General features: G+C 32.6%; 2 long non-coding RNA genes across 4 annotated transcripts; one reads left to right on the top strand and one right to left on the bottom strand.

The window, feature by feature from the left end:
- Positions 1-2,887: 2,887 nt before the first annotated feature.
- On the bottom strand, positions 2,888-9,307 carry LOC109860606. 3 transcript variants are annotated; one of them, XR_002250843.1, is made up of 4 exons: positions 9,240-9,307; positions 4,571-4,757; positions 3,301-3,499; positions 2,888-3,103 (listed from the first exon to the last, which is right to left on the bottom strand). It is a non-coding gene; the product is annotated as an uncharacterized LOC109860606 (long non-coding RNA). The 3 variants fall into 3 exon arrangements; XR_002250844.1 differs by lacking the exon at positions 9,240-9,307 and adding an exon at positions 4,859-4,876; XR_002250842.1 differs by lacking the exon at positions 9,240-9,307 and having other exon boundaries at positions 4,571-4,852.
- Positions 9,308-9,411: 104 nt separating this feature from the next.
- Positions 9,412-10,323, top strand: LOC109860605. Its single transcript, XR_002250841.1, has 4 exons — positions 9,412-9,711; positions 9,787-9,832; positions 9,942-9,991; positions 10,100-10,323. It is a non-coding gene; the product is annotated as an uncharacterized LOC109860605 (long non-coding RNA).
- The last annotated feature ends 6 nt before the right edge of the window (positions 10,324-10,329 follow it).

Here is a 10,329-nt window from a genome sequence, read left to right as displayed (position 1 = left end):
CAGAGACATAATATATACATTAAAATTTACGCTTATAACTTACTTATGTAAGCAAAGATCTTTATTTTTGGCTTGTTTTTTGTTACAGACATAACAATANCTCACCATTTTGCACTGATTTTATCGTGTAGTACGTAATTTTCGTGCTACCACAAATAGATTCAAAACAATATCCATGACAATATCTTAGAAGACTTTCGAGGTTATACTTCACGTTACATGTGCTATAGATTTTCAGTACTGGCAGTGAATATCGGAACGCAGCCAATATACGCATTATGGATACATGTNACGCATGCGCTTTCGAACAAACTGAACAGTGATAAAGAGTAATAAAGAGAGTAGAGCATTGTCTGCACCGTAGTGTTGGAACCGCGCTGAGAGCTCAACTAGCCATATAGAAGTATTACATATATGGGTGATAGCATGCATGTAGCATGTATAGACTTGTTGAGAGACTTTGCAAGCGCTAACAATTAACATTAACAATTCGTAGACCTTTTTATAATTTAATTTACTTCATACTTTTATAGAATTTAAGTTAATATATATTTTACCTTAAATTTTTTCTAAATTAATTTATCTTTAATTAACAACAGTTGTTTATGCTTTAGTGTAACCAACTGTTGTTGTTTCTTAAAAATAATAAAAAAATTATATCCATACAATTATATCCTAACAGCACACGACATACTGCGTATCATTCCATTTTCATACTCAATATACTGTACTCATCCGTAAAGCCTGTTCTACATTGATCGCAAGCGCAAACGCAAAGAACAGGTCTGGTAGAATTGACTAATCGTATTGATCAAATCAGCGAATTGACCAGCGTGATTGGTCAATTCTACGAGATCTATACCTTGCGTTTGCGCTTGCAATCAATGTAGAACGGGCTTAACGTACTGAGATATACGGATAACGTCATTTATAGTAGTATTCGGTTTTCTGTCGCGCGCGTATGTTCTCAGAATGTACAGAGGGGTGCACCATATCGTTCCGCTCCAAGAGAAGTTTTTCTCTGAAATTTCTCTTCTGGCTGCTTCTACTACCGCGCTCCGTACTCTTTCGATCTCCGCCAGCGGCCCGAGATTGAAGGAAAACGACGCGCGGTAGTAGAGACAGCCGGAGGAGACATTTCCGAGAAATACTTCCCCTCGACGTTATTCTCACCCAAAATCCTGTAACTTCGTGCGTTCAAGAGTCGAGCTCTTGCTCCTTTTTGTAACTTGCGTTGTTGGTGTTAAAGGTTTGTAATAATAGAGTGATTTAGTAATAATCATATTCTTTATTTCTCGCCATTACCTTGCCACGCACGTGGTCATCACCGCTTTACAAGTTTTACGGCCGTTTTGTGATCACTCATAATCGAGTAATATTGCGGCTTGTGGTTACAATTATTACAAAACTGTTTTCCATACGCTGCGAACATTTGCGGCGAAATTCTACAGTAGATGGTGCCGCGGACATAGGTACGATTGTAGTACGTACTCAGTTGATAGCAGTACGCATAAGAATATACTGAGATGATCGCAATATACGGACTGCGAATTACTTAGTACGTACTCAGAATATATCCGTGCTGTTAGAGATACAAGACTCGAACCTTTATAACTTCTCGAGCACACAAGTCAAAAGTAATGGCCTTTTACGCCTAAGTATAGACTTATATGTTTATGCGCTTAAGGTGATTGGTCCCCCACCGCTCTTATTAGAAGAGAGAGAGAGACAAATACTCCAGCACTATCTGTCCTTTAATGTTGCCTTTAATTTCGTCATATAAATGTTCCGTTTATTAAGGCCCGAATTCATAGTCGCTTCTCAAATCTTAGATCTCGTCTCCAATCTCAAATTTCAACTCCCAGGTCTCGAATCTCCAACCTCAAATTTCAATGCAGTGGCCAATAATGAAATTCGGTGTTTCATGACTAAGCGAGTAGAGATTATAGATTTTCGGTCCACTGAACCATTTTTGCACCAAACCAAACCAGAGATTATAGATTTTTCTAATTAATAATGGAGATTTATAATAAGATATAAATAATGGTCTTCAATGAGAGGCCATAACGTTCAATTAAAGAATATATATTTGTATATTCTTTGCTTCTATTTTAAGTTTATATGGCATAATATTTAATAAAATTAATGGTTTAGGTTATCAAATTAGCAAAGAAGAATGCTACACCAAAATTTTCGGAGATTGAAAAAATATTATTATTGTCAATTATGTCATGTTTTTCTCTCTTGTTATAGTACGCTTGTTATAGTACACTTTATGACCACAAACTACCAAATTACAAAATAAACTATTCACATTCAAATTTAAGGTTGGAGATTCGAGACTTGAGAGCTGAAATTTGAGATTGGAGACGAGATCTAAGATTTGAGAAGCGACTATGAATTCGGGCCTAAATACCCTAACAGCACGGATATATTCTGAGTACGTACTGACTAAGTCGCAGTCCGTATATTGTGATCATCTCAGTACATTCTCATACGTACTGCTATCAACTGAGTACNTACTACAATCGTACCTATGTCCGCGGCACCATCTACTGTAGAATTTCGCCGCGAATGTTCGCAGCGTATGGAAACAGTTTGAAAACAGTATGAAAGCGGGAGATTTTAGTATATCACATNTACACGCACACATATACCCAGCAAGCGCGTGCGCTCACGTATTGAAATAGGATAAGTTAGATTAGGTTAATAATTTGTTGAATACGTTTATAGAATTGGAGTATATACATTTTTTATTACTATATATATTTTTATAACTTAATATATATTTTTATAATCACATATATTTTTTTAACTTATAATATATATTTTTCTAATCACATATATATTTTCATAACTTATAATATATAAGTTTTATAATCACAAATCAAATGTTTTCAATTACATTTTTCATTCAGAAGAAAATTTTATAAGTATAGTAATATTTAATAAGTTTAGTAATTAGTTGTATGGTTCAACTATTTTCATACGTTAAGAATAAAATTAATTAGTTGGATGTGATAAAATATATCTGTAAATGTCGACACGTTAAAGATTGATAAAAAAGAAATTAAGTGCTCTGAAGCTAATACGACATTCTTCGCTGAAAAAAATAAAATTTCTATATTTTACATGTATGTTTTACCAAATAAAAATAAATAAAATAACTTTAATAAATGCTTCTACTGTAACATATATGTATTTCATATTGAAACGCAATTTGCTACCTTTTTTTATGTAATGATCTTTATCAAAAGATAATTAGTTCAAATACATAACAATCACTATGATCATGCAAACCTAATCTTAGCATCAAAAAATCCCTGGAGAGTGGATTGTTACAGAAAGAAATCATTGTTTCCCTTCTATATCTTGATCTTTTCTTCTTCTTTTTTCTTCCTCTCGATAGATGCGTTTCCAGGCATGTGCCAACCATATTTTAATTGTATACGACATCTGTTCATCGTTCGCAGATTTATGTGCGTTTCTTTTGAAACTTCTGCAAAAACAAATTTTTAAATTATTTAAGTTTTCAAATTACTTTCTTATCAAAGAAAAAAATATTTTTATTTTTTGTCATAAGTTTGATACATAATGTGATTTAAATTAAGAAGTAATAATTAATTTTAATTAATTTTCAATACAAAACAAAGCCCTATAGAATAAAGCCACTAGTTTAAGAATAGACAACTTCATAATTAAAATTATAAAAAAACATTATAGGCATGTAAAAGAAATCAAACAAAATTCATTAATGTTTGGATCTTTTTACCCCAATTCCATGTATTAAAAAGAAGCGTTAAAATCAGTTTACATCCCTCCAGAAGCTTTTTATTATTTAGACGCTATGAATTATATACAAGAAAAAACACCAATTATGTATCACTATGCTAGACATTACAATTATAAGAAATTACCGGATAGTAATAAGCCAAACAAAAAATACAAATGGCCATTTCAAAAAGAGATAAAGCTGAAAAAAAGTAAAAGTAATCTTCACAAACAGTGGCGTGACAGTTAGAAAAAAAAATTTTATAAATTATTGCAAATAAAAATTTATAAATTATATTATCCATCCTCAGTTTTAATACTGAATCTTATTTGTAATCTTTCCATCTTGTAAACATAAGTAATTTAACATTTAAGCCAAAGTTAGAGTCTCCCACACAGAACAAAAACTCCATTAGACGTCTATTAGATGTCAACAGCTCCATGCAACATCTAATAGATGTCCAATGGATGTCTAGATGGATGAATGTCTATGTGGGCTAAGACATCTATGTTATTTTATTATTCTATTCTTTTTTTTGTTTTGTTTCTTTTCTTCTATTTATAAACTCTTATTATAAGTCCTCCACAAATTTCTTTTTTCAACAATCACTTTTTTTCATTTAGACCTTTTTATATATTTTATTATATATTTTATATATTTAAATATAATTATATATTTTTTTCTTTTCCTTTATTTAAAAATAAAAAGTTCTTCTAAGACAATGACTGTAGTAACGAGTGTTCACACAGAACATTATAATGATAATTAACATTATTAAACAGAGAGTATATATCTCACCTCGTCAATAATTTGCTGAAAATGCACAGGAACAGCTTCTGATATTTGAATCTTTCTTGGAATTGTGTATTAAAACTGATATCTTTTTGGATCTGATCTTGGTGGCTCGATAACCGATTACAAACAGCATTGAGTCTATCACATTGCTTTTGCCACTTCCATTAGGATCTACTATCGATGAAAAACTCTGGAAAAAAAAAGAGATAGTACCGATTCAATACATGTCAGAAAAACAATGTAATGTTTTGTTTATTGAACATAATATATGTAACAATAGGTTTGTTTTACTTGCATACACAAAAAGTGTAAAGTGTACACCTTACACTTTTAATACATTACACTTTTTGGGAGTGGGAAAAACATCGTGTAAAGTGTACGCTTTTCAAGAAGAACGCCAGAGTGTAACAAAAGTGTACTAAAGCCATTTGTGCATGGTGTTTGTTTGGAGTTTTCTTCATTATCTATTGTACATTGATGGGTGGACCATTAAGATCTATTTCTGGTGAGTGTATTTTAAAAGTTAGCCCACCTATAATTAATAACTAATAACAGTAATAATTTAATACGTATAATATTAATATAAACTACATAAAACACATATGAAAACTACAAATGTATACATACTGTCAATTTGACATGTAATTTAGCCTGCTTCATCTATAAAAGATGATATTTTACATATATATAATAAGATATATGTTAAAATATATGTTAAATTCATTAATATGACATTTTTTAAATATAATATAAATTGTAAATCCTTTAAATATAGTATTAAATTATATGTTAAATTAGTATTAAAAAGTATTTTTTTTGTGTAGTAAGTTTTCTTTGCAATGGAAAACGAATCATAAAAACAGCAACTGTCTACCGAAATGCAAGTAACGAAATTATAATTACTACACAAAAAAAATAATTTTTAATACTAATTTAACATATAATTTACTACTATATTTAAAGAATTTATAATTTATATTTAAAGAATGTCGTATTAATGAATTTAACATATTTTAACATATATCTTATTATATATATGTAAAATTAAATACAATACAACCTATCAAGAGGCACGGTAGTGCCTCGCGCCAAGTTCACGCGCGCGCGCAGTGCGCCCGTACCTCTATATACGCAAAAATGAAGAATTTTAAGAGTGGGGGAAAACTCAATCAGCAATATCTTGATACTGACTGAACCGATCGGCTTTATTCTACTCTCAATCGATTCAGGAAACTACCCGAGTCAAAATTTTGATTCTCTAATGAACCTCTCATTCTACTATATAATAGGAGTTACGATAGTAAAGTAGGTTCAATTGCAAGGATAAAATTTGCTCCTACTTTCAACCTAAAAGTGTCACAAATTTCCATTTTCTCCAAGTTAGGTTTAAAGTAGGTTCTATTTATGTAGGAGCTAAAGTAGTAAAATAGGTTCAATTAAAACCTCTATTGAACCTACACAGACAGGTTTCTTTAGATTTAACAAATTTTGTTAGGTTAAATAAGCCTAAAACTTCAATAAAAAAAAATTGTTTGCGGCTTGCGCTCTCACACAACTTTGAAGATTTCACTCGAATTAATCTTTGGAGGCCCGATTCAGCTCGCCAATCAACCGATGAACTCCATTGGAAGAGACTGGTCTGAAAAAATCCTAAGGTGATTGGCGGAGGGATTCGAACTCGAGACCCTTCGTCGTATTTGCACCCCCTGCACTGAGTCTCCAAAACCATTTGTTTCTTAATAAAATATGATTATTTTTATCTATTTATTCTCAAGCTATCCTATACACATTTCATTTATTATTTGTTTAAATTATTATTTTATTAGAAATGTTGCAGATACATTGCACTGCAATGTATCTGCAACAATAGATAAAAATATTTATCTTATTATTAAAAATTATTTATTTTTTATTATTCTTATAATTTAAAGTACATTTTTATAACGCGTAATTTGTTGTCTCAAACAATGTTATATTTAAATCAAATATATTTTATATTACATTTATGTTAAAAAATGTTTATGTTATGTTAATTACATTTATGTTAAAAAATGTTTTTTTCCTATGCAAAAAAAACCTACTTTAATCACCAAAATATCGAGAATGTCTTTAGGTTAGATAGGAGTAACGTAAAATTTATAGAATTAAAGGTTTAAAAGAGAAGTAAATGAATATAATCATCAAAGTAGGTTTAAATAAGTATATTGGTCAGCTAAATAGGTTCAAAGTATCTTAAAAAGTTTGAAAGTAGCATCAAAATTTCGACTCGGGTAAGCAGAAAAGAAAAGTATTAATGTATTTTTCTCGTCCGAGGCTTGTTTTCGAAGCTGTTTACAGAAAACGTTTTGACTTCTAATTTTTCACGTTTTCTGATTAGATAGACAAGTGGTGGGGAAAATCGACCGGCTAGATGGTGGAGAACTGTCAGATTATCTGTGGTGTAAAAGATGGCAATATACATGCGTCTACACGACGCGTGATAAGTAGAACAAAACGTATGAGAAAAAGAAAAAGAAAAAGAGAGAAAAAAAGAAAGAAAGTGAAAGAAAGAGTGACAGAGAGTGGGAGAGAAACTGAGAAAGAGTGAGAGAGAATGAAAAAAAAAGAGTAAAAGAAAAATACTTGAGAGACTAAAAAAGAGAATGCGAGAGAGAGAGTGAGAGTGAGAATGAGGAAAAGTGAGAGAAATTGCAAAAGTGAAAGAAAGAGAGAGTAATAAAGAGTGCGAGAGAAAGTGCGACAAAGTGAGAGAAAGTAAAAGAGAGTGCGAGAAAGAATGAGAGAAAGTGCAAGAGAGAATGAGAAAATGTGAGAAAAAGTGCGAGAGTGAGAAAGAGAAAGAATGATAGAGAGAGCCAGAGAGAGTGAGAGAAAGTAAGAGAGAGTGAGAAAGAGTGCGAGAGAAACTGAGAGAGAGTGAGAGAGAGAGAGAGAAAGTGTAAGAGTGCGAGAGAGAGTGAGAGAGAGTGCGAGAAAGAGTAAGAGAGAGTAGGATAGAAAATGAGAATGAGTGAGAGAATGTGAGAGAGAGTGTTATAGAGTGCGAGAGAGACTAAAGGAGAGTGAGAAAGAGTGCGAGAGAGACTGAGAGAGAGTCAGAGAGAGAGAGAGAGAAAGTGTAAGAGTGCGAGAGAGAGTGAGAGAGAGTGAGAGAGAGTGATAAAGAGTGCGAGAGAAAGTGAGAGAGAATGTGAGAGACAGTGAGAAAAAGTGAAAGAAACTAAGAGAGAGTGAGTGAGAGTGCGAGTGAGAGTGAGAAAGAGTGCGAGAAAGAGTGAGAAAGAGTAAGAGAGAGTGAAAGACAGTGCAAAAAAGAGTGAGAGAGAGTTCGAAAGAAAATGAGAAAGAGTGAAAAAGTCTGCGAGAGAGTGAGAGAGAGTGCAAGTGAGAGTGAGAAAGAGTGCGAGAAAGAGTGAGAGAGACTGAGGGAGAGTGTGAGAGAGAGTGAGAGAGAGTGCGAGAGAGGGTGCGAGAAAGAGTGAGAGAGAGTGCGAGAGAGAGTGAGAAAGAGTGAGAAAGAGTGCAAGAGAGAGAGAGAGAGAGAGTGACTGAGAGAGAGTGAGAAAGAGTGCGAGAGGAAGTGAGAGAGAATGTGAGATACAGTGAAAAAAAGTGAAAGAAATTAAGAGAGAGTGGGAGAGAGTGCAAGAAAGAGTGAGAGAGTGTGAGAAAGAGTGCAAGAGAAAGTGAGAAAGAGTGAGAGATTGTGCGAGAGAGAGTGAGAGAGACTGAGAGAGAGTGCGAGAGAGTGAGAGAAAATATGAGAGACAGTGAAAAAGAGTGAGAGAGTGAAAGAGAGAGTGAGAGAGAGAGAGAGTGAGAGAAAGAGAGTAAGAGTATGAAAAAGAGAAAAAGTAAGAAAGAGATGCCTTAATTACTTTTTATATTTCGACTTTTTACAAAAGGCAAAGTCTACCTATTGATACATATATAATAATTTTATACTTTTTATTTTTTTATAATGTTTTTACTACTTTCTTTAAATGTACACAAGTGTACTTGGTGCTACTTTTTTATATCACTTTTTTTTGTAACGTAGGTTTTGTAGAAATAAAATGTTTTATATTAAAAATAAAATACATTTTGTAATAAATACTAGTTTGAGTTTAGAATTTTAATTTAAAGTATTACGTGTTGTGCGTGTACTTGGCGCACTTTTTTACTTTTTTTAAAAAGGTAAGTTTTTTTCGAATTATATCTCACTTGATAAACATCTAACCACATCCAACTGAGTCCTAAAATGACATTCGAAACATAAACAAAGAAAAAGTGTAACGTTACACTAGTTTTACACCACCTTTCAAGGAGGTGTAAAAAAAGTGTAAATTGCGTCAATAAAGTGTAATACACTTTCAAGAAGAACAGCGTGTAATGACGTAAATCAACGTCACTTTCGGCAAGAAGAACGCTAAAGTGTACACTTTACACTAAAGTGTACGAAGTGTATATAAGAAAAACAGACCTAATATATACTCTTTTATACAGCTCGAAAGACAGAATATCTTTGCCACGCGATTTGCAACCACGAATATAATCTCAAACTAGTAATTACAAAGTTTGCGAAAAGTATTAGTAAATATTGAAAAATATTACTTAATTAATATCTACAAATTATTTCGCTAACGTTATTTTATAATGTATAAAATATTAAGTAAAGAAGTAAAAGGATTACCTTTGATATCTCAAGTCGATTTTGGATCCTATCCTATGGCTGCCGGCGGCTACGAGAAAGAGGAAAGAACTTTACATATGCAGATGGCAGTGATATCATATATGTAATACTCCTATATTGCTAGTCGCGTATCTTCGCAATGAGACGCACGCGAAGGCACACCGTGCAATCACGGCGTGCGTTCACAGTGGCATCTCTGTGCAATCACTGCATGGAAAACGCCATCATAACCGCACAGAGAGCGCACGTGGTGAATAACAGCGCCGTGCTCGCACTGCGATAAAAATGCACCGTAACCGCACTGCAATGAAAATGCGTCGGAACCGCCGTGACATGTGTTGTGAACGGCCGCGTTCAACACAACAATTAGTGAGTTGTCTTGTCACCACTTGACGTTAATTTGTTTTGTTTTATAAGTATAAGAGCCAATTACGTTCGATTACTACAAAGCAGCATATTCTAGTGAACAAAGGTATTGTACCGAAAGTGGGAAAAGTGACCAATAATAAAATAAGTAAAAAATATCATTACTAACTGTGTTTTACAGGTGGTATGTTTTGGCGAGGTTATTCTCATTGTGGCAGTTGACTCAGGTAAAAGACATACAAAATATCACCAATACATTTAAGTTTAAAGTGTATAAAAAATAGTTATTGGTAAAAAAATGTGTATTTTATAAAAATTTTCTATTTTTCAAAATAGATGATTTTCTAAATTTTTAAAATGTCGATCAGGCGACTTATGACAATGTGGTAAATATTATTTTTATTTTTCATATTTAATAAAAATTGATTGTATCAAAGTCTCTTCTTCATATGATATAATATTATTTACAGGTAAGATAATAATATTATTTACAGGTCAATCACTTCATCTATTTAGGTGGTATAAATCCCGTGGACTCTGCAAGACATTATTTTACATGTGTCTTTACTAGCAATATAGATATTTTATCTCATGTCACGTGGCTGGGTACAAACAATTTATACGCTTTAAAAGGAACTCGCTTCGCCGAAGCATGTGAAGGTCACGTCTTTATTATATTATTTTGACTACATTGTTTTCATATCTGATTAATGTTAAAGATGCA

This window comes from Pseudomyrmex gracilis, unplaced genomic scaffold, assembly GCF_002006095.1.
Source record: "Pseudomyrmex gracilis isolate BER0280 unplaced genomic scaffold, ASM200609v1 scaffold_423, whole genome shotgun sequence".
Classification (NCBI taxonomy): Eukaryota; Metazoa; Arthropoda; class Insecta; order Hymenoptera; family Formicidae; genus Pseudomyrmex; species Pseudomyrmex gracilis.
This window is presented reverse-complemented; position numbering and strand designations above follow the sequence as displayed.